Source organism: Lemur catta, chromosome 8 (assembly GCF_020740605.2).
Source record: "Lemur catta isolate mLemCat1 chromosome 8, mLemCat1.pri, whole genome shotgun sequence".
NCBI classification, from domain to species: Eukaryota; Metazoa; Chordata; class Mammalia; order Primates; family Lemuridae; genus Lemur; species Lemur catta.
The window spans coordinates 45,709,612-45,725,090 of NC_059135.1; the positions used below are offsets into that span (position 1 = coordinate 45,709,612).

The 15,479-nt window shown below is 35.5% G+C and overlaps 1 protein-coding gene and 1 long non-coding RNA gene across 2 annotated transcripts in view; one reads left to right on the plus strand and one right to left on the minus strand.

Annotated features, from left to right (window-relative positions):
• PPP1R1C (protein phosphatase 1 regulatory inhibitor subunit 1C) overlaps nucleotides 1-15,479 on the minus strand; it is a 103,501-nt gene that overhangs the window by 55,702 nt on the left and 32,320 nt on the right. The gene's annotated exons all lie outside the window — the stretch shown is intronic.
• The window catches only part of LOC123643666, a 29,000-nt gene that overhangs the window by 10,908 nt on the left and 2,613 nt on the right, over nucleotides 1-15,479 (plus strand). Inside the window, exon 2 of the long non-coding RNA XR_006736866.1 lies at nucleotides 8,192-8,310. This is a non-coding gene — a long non-coding RNA (uncharacterized LOC123643666). The remainder of the gene's footprint in view (nucleotides 1-8,191; nucleotides 8,311-15,479) is intronic.

A 15,479-nucleotide genomic window follows, 5' to 3' on the forward strand; every position in this document is an offset into this window, starting at 1 on the left:
TCACAGTAGGTGCTAGGTATGTATTTTTAACAAATAAGTGTTTGACATGCAAACTTTAAAGGCAGGCTTTTGATGAATTAGGTAACAGAAGGCCACTTGAGTCTTTATTTAGGCAGTTATTTTGTAAATGTGAGAGAAAAATTCAGCTTAGAGGAAATTGGAAGATTTCCAATAAAAGCAGTGTTGTAAATTCATGTTTGAAGATGCCTCTGCTCAAAAGCAATAGCAATGATGGATTAAATATAAAAAGAGATGACTAAAAAGATAAAGGCATGGTCAAAAGTTAGTTAAACATCTCTATGGACCATATACATAAGAAAAACAAAATAAGTGTGTGTGTATACATATATATATATGTGTATTATAGGTATATATATATATATGTATGTGTGTGTGTGTGTGTGTGTGCGTGTGTGTGCGCGTGTATGACTCTAAAGGGCACAGACAAGAAGATAGACCAGTAAGGATTTGGGGACACGAGCAGTGAGTTCTCTGGGTTTTCTTTTTGGCTTATATATCCTGCACTGGATGCTGCAGAGGCAACCTGGATACAGTAACAAGAACAGTTGACAAAAAAATAGAAAATAAAATTCAAGAAAGCCTACTCTTTCTAACCAAAGGTCCAGAGAAGGGACAATATAGCAATATAGAAAACTTTTAGACAATAACTGCTGTACTCTAGACATAGGGGGAAAAAATGGCCTCATTGCCACCCCTGTCTGCAAAGTCTGAGTGGGGAGCCTAAATTTCCGTGCTCAGCTGGTTCTAAGGAGGTACCCCTTACCCTCCACTCTGCCGGGGAATTGTCAGATCAGATGGACTGGAAACCCCAGAGGTTATGAGACCCATTTCCATGGTATCAATACGGGCCACATGGAATCCTGGATTTTCATCCCTACCCAGTGATAATAAGATGACTCTTCCCTTCCCAGCTTTGTTGGAGGAATCCAAATAGGAAGGTGGCACCTTCACAACCACCCAGTGGTAATGAGGCATCAAGAGAGAAATGATAGGCTAATCGCAGTGGCTCACACCTGTAATCCTAGCACTCTGGGAAGCCAAGGCTGGAGGATCACTTGAGGTCAGGAGTTCGAGACCAGCCTGAGCAAGAGCAAGACCCAGTCTACTAAAAATAGAAAAAATTAGCCAGGCAACTAAAAATAGAAACAAAAAATTAGCAGGAGGATCGATTGAGCTCGGGAGTTTGAGGCTGCAGAGAGCTAGGATGACACCACTGCACTCTAGCCTGGGTAACAGAGCAAGTCCCTGTCTCAAAAAAAATAAAAAAGAAAGAAAAAAAGAAAAGAAATGATATGCTACCAACAGAGAAAGACAATTCATAAAACAGCAATTTCTCATAAGAAATTACGAGGCCAGAAGGAAGCAGCACATTTTTCAAGTGCTGAACAAAATGAACTGTCAACTCTAGAATTCTATATTCAGTAAAATTATACTTGAGGAATGAAAAAGAAATAAATCTTTAAATAAATTTTTCTTTGTTCATCCTCAGACAAAGGAAAACTGGGAGAATTTGTCACCAGCAGACCTACCCTAAATGAATAGCACAAGGAAGTTCTCTAACTAGAAGGGAAATTACTATAAAAAGGAGTCTGGAACATCAGGAAAGAAGGAAGAATGATGGAAAAAGCAAAAAAATGAGTAAATATCATAGACTTCGCTACTTTTCTTGAGTTTTCTACATTATATTTGACAGGTGGAGCTAAAATTATTATATTGATAAGTTTCTATACTTTGATAAAATGTTGCTATTAGGAGATTGTGATAAAATTAGGTATGTATAATATCACAATCACTAAAAATCTATACAACGAAATACACTCAAAAATACTGTAGATAAATGAAAATGGAATTACAAAAATGTTCAAGCAACCTATGGGAAGGTAAGAAATAGAAAGCAGAAACAAAAGACAAAGAGGACAAACAGAAAATTAAAACCAAAACGACAGATTTAAGCCTTAACATATCAAGAACTATACTAAATATAAGTGGTCTAAATGAAAAAACAGATTGGCACAGTGGATAAAAGTAAAAATGATTTAACTATACACAGGGGCTTTATATTGAGTGAAAGAAAGGCAATCTAAAAGGATCACATGCTATTTGATTCCATTTATATAACATTCTTGAATGACAAAATTATAGAGATGGAAAACGGATCAGTGGTTACCAGGAATCAAGGATGGTGGGAGGAGAAAGGAGTGGATATAACCACAAAGTAGAAGCAAGAAACAGATCTTTGTGGTGATTCAATAGTTCTCTTTCTTGATTGCCATGGTAGGTACACAAATCTACATATATGATCAAATGGCATAGAACTACAAACACACATTGTACCAATGTCAATTTCATGGTCCTGTTATTGCACTATAGATGTTGCCATTAGAGAAAACTGGGTGAACGGAACACTAGGACCTCTCCACACTATCTTTGCAGCGTTCTGTGAAGGCTTTAGGTGTATTAATTCAAGAAAATCACTGACTCATGAGCCTTCAGAACTGAATAGGAATAAATCCAATACAGATGAAAGAAACTACTGTGCACAGCCCTTCATTTTGTATGTAAATTTGTCATTTCCTTGTGGTTCTAACATTCTAGCATAGAGTCAGTCTATTTAAAGTGCTAGGGAAATCTATTATGTATTTCTTACATATAGTAGAGGACTAGAATTCTCATTTTTTCTTAGCAGGGCTAAATGTAGTAGGGGTATGTGAAATCTCCTAAGCCAGCCATGCCAGTTTGATTTATCAAACTCTCCCACTTCCCAAAATGAGCTCTAGTCATAAGCCCTTTTGCTGAAAGCTTGCTGGTTCCATCGAAGGCCTATCATTTGAGCCACCAGGCAGTGGTTTCAGCTGTGTTTTTGTTTCAGCTCTTAGATTGAGTCAAAACTGGGGCCCAAATTGAAACCACCAGAGCAATGAATTTATATGCACTGCAAAGGGGGATGTGGGAAAAAGAAGAAAACAGTCAGAATAGTTTCACCCTGTTGTGCCAAGATTCACACAGCTGTATTTTTCTTTCAATATTATTTATAGTTTTCCATTTTTAATTGATGAAAGTAGGAACATAACCTCATTACCTAATAGATTTTATCTCTTTGAACCTCATTTTAGAGGTAGCCAAGAAGAATCTAGTGTGAGGTATTCTCTGTGGAAATAGTGAAGGAAATGGCAAAGAAAACACAAGACAGATTATGTTGGTTGATTAAGAAAGTACTCTCAACCAGCAATTGTCTTGTGTTTCAGGTTAGAAATCTTCCAAGCTACCTATCTGCTTATATTTCATATTTCTGCTGCCCCTTCCAAGCACAGTAAAAGAAGAGAGAAGAAAAAGCAGATCATTCGAAACCTCAAGAGTCTGTTTTTCATTAGTATTCTCAATTTTTATGACCTTAGTTTCTCTTATAAAACATATTTTATCCTACCACACAACCACTTTATATGAGAACCAAATAACCGTTGCATCATCTTATCAGTTGTGATTTTCAATCATTGGTAAATTTTTTCTGCCTATTTGGAGTTTGAATTTGCCACATTTGCTCTGGGAAAATAAGTTGATTCATTTAATGGATGGGTTTTCTTTTGGGACGACATCAGTTTAAACAGCCACTTCTATTTCCAGTAATTCTAGTTTTTTTAAAAAAAAATCAGTCTCCTTTTCAAGAGGATTACCTAGAGAACTGATTATAAAGCATACTTTTTACATAAAGGTTAATATGTAATTAACCTTTATGTAAATGTAATTTACATTAAAATATAAATTAATTTGAAAATAATTATCAGATGTTTTAGGCAATGTTGGAAAACCAGTGAAATAATTATTTAATGTGTATTTAATACCTTCCTGATAATGTTTTATGTCATTTTGATCCATAGGTTCTTTTTAAATAGTTAGGATTTGAGTAATTTAGGTTTTAGCCATTTAAAATTCTGAAAGTTTCAGTGTTCTATCTATGATATCATAAAACTATTCTTAGCAGAGTCCTTAAATGAAGTCCTAAGACCAGTTTCCTTAAAGTAAAAGTAGGGGAAACAATGGAGGTGAACATGAGAAAATTATTCAAAGGTTAACAATTTGAATGATGATGACAGGAAAATTCGAGAACACTCACTTTAGAGATAGGTCTGAGAGGCATTGGATTTAGAACAGAATTAGCTGCTCACAAGTATTTGGAATATTTAGTTCTCTTTCCACTTCACAGCAATGCTTTCTCTTTTTTCACATTGTTTAGTAACACTGACAGTGATTTATTAAGTCTGCTATGCGACTTGTATTAGTCAACCAGAAAATATGGAATAGTTTTTCATTTCTAGAGGAGATAACAGAATATATAGGCAAATTTCTAAACTATTTCTTTATATATCATAAATGTAACTACTTGCCATGACTGTCCAATTTAAAATTATGATCAATGTATTTCTAGTAATAATTTGAGTTACTAATTAATAATTTTTGATGACCAATTTGAAGACTATCATTTACACATAAAAACTGCAAAGCAAAGCAATTTAATAGTAGGTTTCACAGAGAGAAAAGTGGTTACCAGGGTTGGAGTAAGGACAGGGGAATAGGAAAATATAGGTCAAAGGTACAAAGCTGCACATATGTGGGATGAATAAGCCTAGAGAACTAACGTACAATGTGAGGACTATAGTTAATAGCATTTTATCTTATATTGGTAATTTGCCAAGAGAGTAGAGTAAAAAATAAAGTAAGGTAACAATATAAGATGATGGGTATGTTGATTTGCTTAACTATAATAATCACATCACTATATATGTATATTGAGGTAAGTATATAAAAAATTGTACATCTTAAACATATATACAATAAAAAATAAAATAAAATTAAGTTTCAATGTATTTTATGAAGCACAATGAGTAGACATTTGACAATTTTGGAGCTTCTCTACCTTGAACAAATTGCTAAAGAATTGCTTAGTTAAGTCATATTTTTATTGTATAATCATGCTATTTTATATCCTCCATGGACAATTTTGTTTTCCAGATCCTTTTGCATTTTGAACTGCATAACTGTATTCACATAACTATTGTGAATTTCAAAATAATTTTATTTGAGTATCTAATTCTCTATAACAAGAGGCAAACTTCTCTTTTTAAGTTATAGGTGGAAGACATATTTCTAAAATCACAGTGTCAAATCTACACATTCAATACAAGTGGGTGCTTATAAACAAGGTGGTAATATTTTCATGGCTTAATCAATTGAGGACATCTTATCATCAATGGAAAATACATTTCTGTTACTAGCAGAAAGACAATGGAACTATATCCTCAAAATCCTATTCCACTTTACATAACTTTTTGTAGACTTCACAAAGAAAGAAGTTAGTTTTTGTCACTTGATCATCTAAAATAAGCATTCACTTCACATCCTAAGCAACATACCTCAAAAAAGTGATGCTTTATTTATTCAGTTTTAAAGATTGAAGGATTAAATATCTGTGGAATTGGGTTCTGTTTCCAACTCTTGGTATTTTTATCTATCCTGGAAATCTTACCTTCATGCAGTTTCTCAATTTTCTTGTCCCAAATATAATTTACTTGAGGATTGCAGTGTGTTCTAGATTATTTATAGTAGCTATAAGGAAGAACTGAGAAAGGACAAAGTTCTGTAATTAGACACCAGTTCAATATGTTTGGCACCAAATTCAGTTAGAAAAACAGAAAAAAACTGAGAATGGTTACATGGCTGGATACTTTCCCAACAGCCCTCGCATGTATATCTGTAGGGAAAATAGCTTTATATTTGTATATGCCTTAAAACTAAAACATTTTTTCTTATAAATGGCGATACAAGAGAAACATTGACTGAAAACACACATTGAAATGCAGTTTATAGATTAACACCTATGACAGTCTGTGTTTTATATGTAAGGCTGTCACTATGGATCTAAAATTTGCCCAATATTTTAATAATAATTTATTGCATGTATACTCTGCTTTATGCATCCTGTTAGAAACTAGGGCCCAAACCTCCTAGAGAGTTTAAACTCTATTGAAGAAGCAACCACAGTACAGTGTGATAAATAAAAGCTGTAAGAGAGGAAGCACAGAGTGAGGTGGAAACATCTAACTTGGCCTTGACCGAGACAGAAACATTCTTAAAGGAGAGAGATCTTTGCGAGCTTGCTGCTGAGATGATCGGCACATGTGGGTGGGATTGGGAAGGTTGATGGGCAGGGAAATTGGGTGGGGTAAGCCTGGGATGAGAACAAATTTTCATCAGTAGAAACAGCTTGTGGGACTATCCCCAAGGTATGAGAGAGTATGACTTTTTTTTTTTTTCCTTTTTAGAAATTGACAAAAACTCAAATATCCAGAATGTCAGGGGTGAGTTGAGAGAGAAGAGGTTGAAAACTTAAGAAGACCAGATAATTTAGGGCTTTGACACTGTATTAAGTTTGGGCTTCATTGTAAAAGTAATGGGAAACCACTAAAGGGTTTTAAGCAGAAGAGGCATGATCAAATTTCACTCTTAGAAAGATCATTCTGATAGTTACGTGGAGAACAGACTGGAGGAGTCCATCCTGGATACAGGTAGCTCAGTGGGGAAGGCATTGCAGTTATTCTGGTGATGGATGATGATGGTTTGAACTGGATTAGATAGATGCTTAAGAGAAAGAATGGACTGGATTTGGACATGGACTGGATGTGGGTGGGGGTGGGGGAACAGATGACAAAGGAGAAAGCGGTCAAAGATTATATTCAGTTTCCGGCTCAGATTTTGAGTCCTCACAGAATTGTTGACTTATTGATTACCCAAGGGGAGAATTCAGAAATAGTCACTCTCAGGAGTGACAGCAGAGCTGAAGATACAGCTCTGGGAGTCCTTCTCATCTAGGTGGTCAACAGAACCATGGGAGAGGAGGAGAATGCCCAGGAAGAGGGTAGAGAGCTAGAAAAGCAGGGGGCCTAGGTGGCAATCCTAAGTAATAGCAACAGTCAAGGGACAGACTGTAGAGGAGAGGCCTGTAAGGAGACAAAGGAGTAGCCAAGGGCTTGGTGGGGAAGCACCATTGGTAACCTCTATGACATAAGTCGTTCTTCTGAGTACTCATGATTTTGTCCTGGGTCAGCCACTCCACATTTACACAAGTGGCACATGACATGTGTGAACTGCTTATACATGGCTTGCTGTCTAGATTACTTGAATTATACCGTATCTCGGCTTATATGTGGTATAAATAGATGCTCTATAGACCTTTCTCATTTTTTTCATGTTCTGTGTGTGATTTCAACATGAATGGCATTGTAGCAGATAAATCAGATATTCTTTTGCTTGTTTTCTTACTTACCATATTTTTTTTTTAAAAAACAGTATATTTCAGAAAGTTCAGAATATAATAACCATATTTCAGACATTTTGAGGAGGTTTGGCAAGAGGTTGGGGATATCACAAGACTCTTTGGAAATCAGTTCTTGTAAAATAAAATGTTGGTGGTTTATGAAAATAATTCAGGAACAGATGGCTCAAATTTACTTCCACACACATGAATTTGAATACGAAGTGGTTGACCAAATGCATTTTACACTCATCTAAATATAACTCTATGAATACTCAATTGGAGAAAAAAATGCTGAGTTGTGTGTTCTTTTGCTTTTCTAATATTTGGCCATCATCCTTTAATAGTCAATTCTTTTTTTTTTTTTATTTGTCTGGTGGCTCATTGTTTGAAGTTGCATACATATTTTTAAGGTTAAGGAGTAAGTTTTAAAATAAATGTTCTTGTTAACGTTTTCTTAAAAATTGCTTGTTGTAGCAGATGCTGCAGATGCACTGGATCATACCTTGTCAGCCACCCGTACCTCCCCCAGTGTCAGTCACAGCTGCAGTAAACAGTTCCAGAGAAGCTCAGATTCACCTCTAGTTGACTGAACCTATACCATTTTTCTGCCTTCTGGAAGTAAAGCTAATACCTCCAGCTTCCTCAGTACTTTTTTATGTGATTTAGTTTCCATACCATGTCATTCTGTTAGTGTCATCATTTGATGCCCTCTCTTAAAAGCTGGTCACAGAATTGAGCACAATGTTCTAGATTAAGACACAGGCATTATAATTCTGTTATTATAGCAAAGGATTCTATGCTCTTGTTCACTGTATCCCACCTCAACTTCATGCCACAGGTATTTTTCCTCTTTCTCCCTAGGGCATTCTCTGACTCTAGAAGAACCAACTGCAAGTGGAGTGAATGATCCTGGGCCATCTTTCACAACCAGTAGAGGACTGAAGCCAATGGGTGAAAACTTCAGCCTCCTGTTTCTTCAGGTGGACAAATCGAGGAAGGCATTCTATTTGTTTCTCAGTAGGTCCTGATACAATCAAGCCTCTATTTCACAGCAATGACCTTGTTAGTGAGTCTTTTCCCTTTTCCCTGTCTCACTCAATCTTGCTTTCTGAAATCACATCTCAGATAAACTACTTCCATTCAAATCCTTTTCTCAGGCTCTACATTCCATGGAATCTAAACTGAGTCACTTGTATTTCACATTTGATCTGTGACATAGAATAGTATGCACTTGAACTTAATTGAACAAAGGTCAAGAAGTATTCATTCCTCTTTTTTCATTGAATTTCACCAAATCTGTAGGAAAAAGGGAGTCATATCTTTTATTCTAGTCTAGCATATCTTTTTCAGTGAATATGACTACATAGCTCAATTATCACAATAGAACATTGATAAGGTGTGCTAAATACAATATATGCTGATAGGCAAATGGAAGAGAAGGAGTCATATACATAAAATAGAAAAAAAGTGTCACGGATCTAGACTCCCAGAAGTTCACAAAATAATTGGAAAAATGGTATACAAATACATATGAAACACCATACATTATATCAAATGAACACAGATAAATATATTGTAAATTAAACTAAGCACTATGAAACTGACCAAAACAGAAATAAACAGTCAGATGTTATCAATCTGGAGAAGGAAGCAAATATCAAGACATTTTGTCACTGGGTAGGGTGAAGGGCAAATGAATTAACACGTTACATGACCCATTTGGTATACTATGATGATTTTTCTCTTTTTCTTTTCTTATTTTGACCTCATTTTATTGGCTCATACAATTTATATACCAAAAATGGCTACATTTGGGATAATTTTTAATAAAGGAGGAGGTTCATATAAATGTTTTATCTACTGTTGATAATTGACATTTTTTTTTTAGAAATTTTGGAATATCTTGGATAAAAAGTAGTTATTTTCTTTTTTAAATATTTACTGTCTCTCTGTACCACTATTTAAATACCACACATGTGCTGTAATACTTTCAAAATTTGACAAAGACTCCAGATCTGGCATAAGATTGAGATAGCCAAACTAGACAAAATGAGAAATCCCTAACAGGGAGCTGGTTTGAGCAGTACCATTTGCAGATCACCTTTATGACACTTTCAACCAAAATTATAATAAAATAATCCAAGATGACAACATAAGAAAGAATTCAAAATAAGCTGGTAACTAGTTCATATTTCTGGTCCCAGTGGAAATATTTATTTTGCTTAGTAGGAACAATAGGAAAGGAGATCAACACTTGTAAAGATAAAAAGGTAAAATTTCAATATTATGGGCAAATAAAGAATATGTAAATTTAGAATTGTGGGGGAAATTTAAAAAACTTGTACTTCAAACTCCTACTCAAAGCAAGGATCCTTTCTGTGAGTCTTAACAGACCGTCTTGCAATATCAGCTTAAACAGGTTCAATAAAAGGGAGTGAATTAAGGACTCTTAAGACAATCCAGCGTAAAATCTAACAATTAGAAAATTATTTTCTTTTCTGAGCTAAAATCTACCTGCCTGGGGCTTCTGCCCACATCCTTGTTGCTTTTGGCAATTGAAGACTCTTCAAAGCTGATCCTCAGAACTGAGCACTGCATTCCAGATGAGGGTAGCTCATAGGTTTCTTAAGGTCACAAAAGACTATCAGCTGCCATACACATCAGGCTCACACTGCCTATTGTCTGTTTAAATCCATGGATTTGATTCACACAAACTCTTTTTCTTCTTTGTGCAGTCAACTTGAAATAGTTAAATACAGGATCTTTCCTTCTCTCCTGACATATTTAATCTTGAAGGCTTTCAAACTATCTAAGCAGCCTGTCAGGATCTCTTTGGTTTTGATTCTGTCATTCAATGCCTAGATTCATCTTTTCAGCTTTGAGGTATTAGCAACAGTTCGTTAAATCAATAAAAAATATCAAACAAATCTAGAGGAGGAAGCAAATATTGAGATAGAAGGAAACCACTATGGTAGTTTACTCCACATATATCCACTGATCTTGAGGTATGGTTAGTTAAAAAAATTATTAATTGCCTGAATGTATCATAACCCAAGATTATTTTCCACATTAAATATATAGCTTTCAGGAAATATTTGCCAAATATCTTACTGATATATGTATGGTTTCAATATTACTTTGGTTAATTGTTATAAGAGTAGACATAAAGGTGTGAGAAAAGATTTGTTTTTAATGAACCTACTCTTGTTTCTAGGAATCAACGTTTTAGATGACTCAGATGTCTGTAATAGATTTTTCTTCAAATTAAGGTCAAATTAACAATTCACAGCTTCTAAACGCCAATGTTTTCTTGGCCATAAACGTCAGGACCACCTAGAGCTTTCTGGCAGCTCATTGCTTTGACTTGTATCTTTACATGTTGACATCAACAGCTTTTTGATCATAATTGCTATTCTTTTATTACTTTGTGATCTACTTTTTTTCTGAGCCTGGAAACCTGAACTTTAACAAAAAGCTCTCTTATTACTGAACTTGGCCCCAAGTCTTCTTTAGTAATGTTCATAGTTCATCCTCACTTGGAGGAGATTTTTTTTTTTTTGTAGAAAAACATAAAAGAAATATAAAAGTTGTAGATCTCTGCCTTTTCATTTGCTTTTTTTTTAAAGCTAAAATTACAGCATATTAACAAAGCAACTGGGAATGCCCTTCTTCTCTTTGTTCTCAAAGGATCTAAAAGCTATTTTACGCGTATGTTTTATGGTGTTTTATTTTCAAGCCTCAGTTTGTTCTGGTCTTTAGCCTCTCTAATATAATTCTTACAAATCCTCTTTGGTAAATTCATGTATTTTTATGTGTTCCTTCTTTCATCTTTGTGTTATTTTCTGAAAACTGAACACAGAAGACTTTATTTTTATTGAAACATGCTAATATAACAGAAGGATGGGATAAAAATCCAGTCCTCTAGGGAGTTTACCTTGAAAATGCAATTTACAAATGTATACACTTATGAATGGGTCATTTAGCATTTATATGTATATATAAAACATAATATATATTTAGAGAGTCTTTGTATACCATGTTTTGATAATATACATTATAGTTCTATGTCAAGTGCTTTGTCAGGCAGTATAAGCTATAATTATTACATTGTCTTTGTTTTCAATAAATTTATAATTATGAAATGTTGATAGTATTATAGAATGTGTAGAGATAGCTTAGAGATCATCTTCTAAAAAAATACATTTTAGTTGATTATTTCAACTGGCCAAATAGTAAAAATTATATTTATACAAAGAAGCAGAATTAAGTATAAGTATGCCTATGTAGTAATTTTGTTTAAGAACTTGTAAATTTTTGTTACATGTATGGAAATGAGAAGTAAATAATAATAGTAGTAATCCAGTAACTACTGTTTAATAAGTATTTACTTTGCATCAGGACTGTGCTAAGCATTTTAACATACGTTATCCTATTTAATCTTTTTCAACAACACTATTGGGTAGGTATCATTATCCTCAATTTATAGGCAATAAAAGAGGCAAATCATATGGTGAATAGTGAAATCAAGATTTGAAACCAGGTCAAAGCAGATCAATAGAGTCCTCAAGAGAAGAAATTGTCTAGAGTCTAGACAGAGTTACAGAGACCATAAGAGAGGAAATTAAAATAAGTTTAAATTCAATTTAGATTGAATTTGTAACTCCAGCTTCTAACTCTGTTTCTTGAAAGGACTTGCTCTGGGGAGTCTGTTTTCTCTGCTACCTGTTAGTAACAATTCTTGTGTGGGGGCCCAGTGCGGTGGCTCAGGCCTGTAATCCTAGCACCCTGGGAGGCAGAGGTGGGAGGATTGCTTGAGGTCAGGAGTTTGAGACCAGCCTGAGCAAGAGAAAGACCCTGTCTGTACTAAAAACAGAAAAATTAGCTGGGCGTTGTGGTGTGCACCTGCAGTCCCAGTTACTTGGGAGACTGAGGCACAAGGATGGCTTGAGCCCAGAAGTTTGAGGTTGCTGTGAGCTAGGCTGATGCCACGGCACTCCACTCAGGGCAACAGAGTGAGACTGTCTCAAAAACAAACAAACAAAAAAAGAAAATACAAGAATTGTTTAAAAACATAATGATATGAAGGAGTATAGCATGGGTCTGCATAGTAAACCTATTCTGGGTTTAGTTAGAAACGAATTAAGCTTTTCCCCCATTGGATATTTAGAGTTGGCAGCAAGAATGCCAAGAAGTAAAACTATATGCAGAAAAATATTATGCATAAGTCTTCATGGCAATTTTTTGTAACTAAGGCATTTACATGACTAATTAGAGGCATATTCTTCAAATATTAAGAATAAATTGAATAGTTACTGAACAGTTACTAAAAGCTGATGAAATATTGTAAAAAAATATTTTATGTAGGCATTTGAATTTAAAAATTAGCTTTGTATCATAACAACCATTTCTCCATTCATTCATTCATTCATTAATTCATGCAATAAACTTTTCCTGTGAATCAAGCACTCTGTTCAGGGCCGGGGATGGGAGGAAGTGCAGTGATGTAGTGATAAGAACCCAGATTTACAGTCAGACTACTGAGCTTTTCAGCAGATGTACATGGACGTATAGTCACTTCTCATTCCCTCATGGAGCAACAGCTAGGTGCAGGGCACTGGCCTAGCTCCTGGGAATACAAAGTGAAATCAGATAGCCCTTTCTCTCAAGGAGAAACAGACCAAAAAAAAAATCACAATGTGGTGCAAAAATTAATATGTTAAAGGTGTGTGTAAGGAGCCGTGGGAATACAGTTCAATCCAACAAACCTTCATTCCATTCCTCATATTGCCACGGACCATGACAAATGGTATGGACATTTGTTGATTTTGGTGGCCTAGCATCTCATTTTCTTTCCCAACAGCAACCTGATAACTTTTGAGGAATTATATTTTTCCTCTCCAGATCAGTTTGAGGAGACTGCAATCTGTCTTCCAGATTGCTGAATCTACTTAAATCCTGCCCATTCATCGACATTCCCACATCTGTGTCTTCCTTATATCCTGCCAATTTAAACCTCTTATTTAAATTGGCCAGAATTGGTTTTTGTTGCTTACAATGAAAGTATTTTAATAGGTATGAGTTCTTAAAAGATTAATCAGACTAGTCCTGCCCTTGAAAGTTCATACAATGTGGTACACGCTTCATTTCAAGGTACTCTTTCTGCTCCAGCTCTGCTCTCCAGCCTCAATGGCATTTTTAGCTCCTCAAAAACATTATTCTTTTTCCCACCTCAGAGCTTTTGCTTATGTTCTTCCTTCTACTTAAAAAACTTTACACTCTATCTCTCCCTTATTTTGCATTTCAAATATTAATTCCATGAAGAAGCCCTCTTTGTCTAGGCTGCATCTGTCTTGTTCTATACCCTGTTGGCACCTTTTGATTATTTAACGTTTGTCTTCTCTTCCTAAATAGCACACTCTATAAGAGAAGGGATTTTGCCTCTACCTCAGTAGAACAATTTCCTAGACATAAGAGGCACTCACAAATGTATCACTGAATGAAGACATTACTGAATGAGTGCATTATGGTCTGCTCAGGGGGTCAAACAACACCTGAAGACACCCATTCTAGTCTTGAGTTTAAAGAAAGGCTTCCTGATTCCAAATCTAAATCTTGACAAAGGAGGAGTTAGCTTCTGGAAGATAAGAAGGACCTTGCAGAAACAGAGAACATCATGAATAAAGGACACATTTATAAAATAGTATGCCGTGTTCTGGTACCTGAAGCAATTCAAAATGACTTAGAGTGGAGGTGAGATTGAAAAGGCAAGTAGGAGACTTGTCATAGGGAGACTTTAATGTTACGCAGATGAGCTTGGACATTTTTCTGTACTTCTTGGGGAAATTTTGGAGAGGATTTAAGTAGGGGATTGACGTGGTCAGATGTGTATTTTAGGAATATTACTCTGTTGGAGAAGAGAAGGATAAAATCAAGGTTGGCACAATGAGTCAGACAAGGCTGTTGTAAAAGAACAGAGATGATAAGGGCCTGCATTAAGAAGTAGTGGTCGTAATGGAGATGTGGACTCCATTTAAGAAATATTTCGGAGATAAAATCAGCAGTATGTGGAAATTGGTTGGGTGCTAGAGAACACATGACAGGGAACAAGTCTGGGACATCAAACAAGATGATATATAAATTCACTTTTAGACATATTAAGTTTGATATGCCTCTGGGGCACTCAAAGGTCCAATTGATTTTTTTTTTTTTTTTTGAGACAGAGTCTCACTCTGTTGCCCGGGCTAGAGTGAGTGTCGTGGCATCATCCTAGCTCACAGCAACCTCAAACTCCTGGACTCAAGCAATCCTCCTGCCTCAGCCTCCCAAGTAGCTGGGACTACAGGCATGCGCCACCATGCCCAGCTAATTTTTTCTATATATATTTTTAGCTGTCCATATAATTTCTTTCTGTTCTTTTGGAGAGAAGGGGTCTCGCTCTTGCTCAGGCTGGTCTCGAACTCCTGAGCTCAAACAATCCGCCCACCTCGGACTCCCAGAGTGCTAGGATCACAGGCGTGAGCCACCACGCCCGGCCTCCAACTGATTTTTAAACATAGACATCTAAAGATTAAAAAAAATTTTTTTTGGCTCAAGACACTGATTTGGAAGTCATCAGTACATGATTGACAGTTTTAGACTATGAGAATAGTTAAAATCAAGAGAGTAAGAATAGGTGTCATGGACCCTGGAAAGATCAGTGTTAATGTGGTAGGAGAATTAGGAGCAGAGCAAGAAGATCTGACAAAGGAAGGAGGGCATCACAAAAATCAAGGAAGGAAAGAACGGCAAGAAGGTTGACATAACTAACAATGTTAAATATTACATAGGAATCAAGGACTTAAAAATAACCAATAGATTTGGCAATTATTGGATAATTAATAACTTTTTAAAAAGCAATTGGAGTGGAGTGAATTTGAGAGTGAAGTCAGATTGTAACAGGCTAAGAAGAAATAAGAGATAAAGAATTCTCAACTCCCTCAAGAAGTTTGTCTCTAGAAAGGCAAAAGATGAGGTAATGCCTAGAGAGTTCAAGAGGTTTTTTTTTTTTTAATAAGAGGCTTGAATATATTGATAACTTAAGGAAAGAGCATTAATATTTATTGAGCACTCAGTACATGGGTATTATTCATCCCATCATTTCCATTCTGAT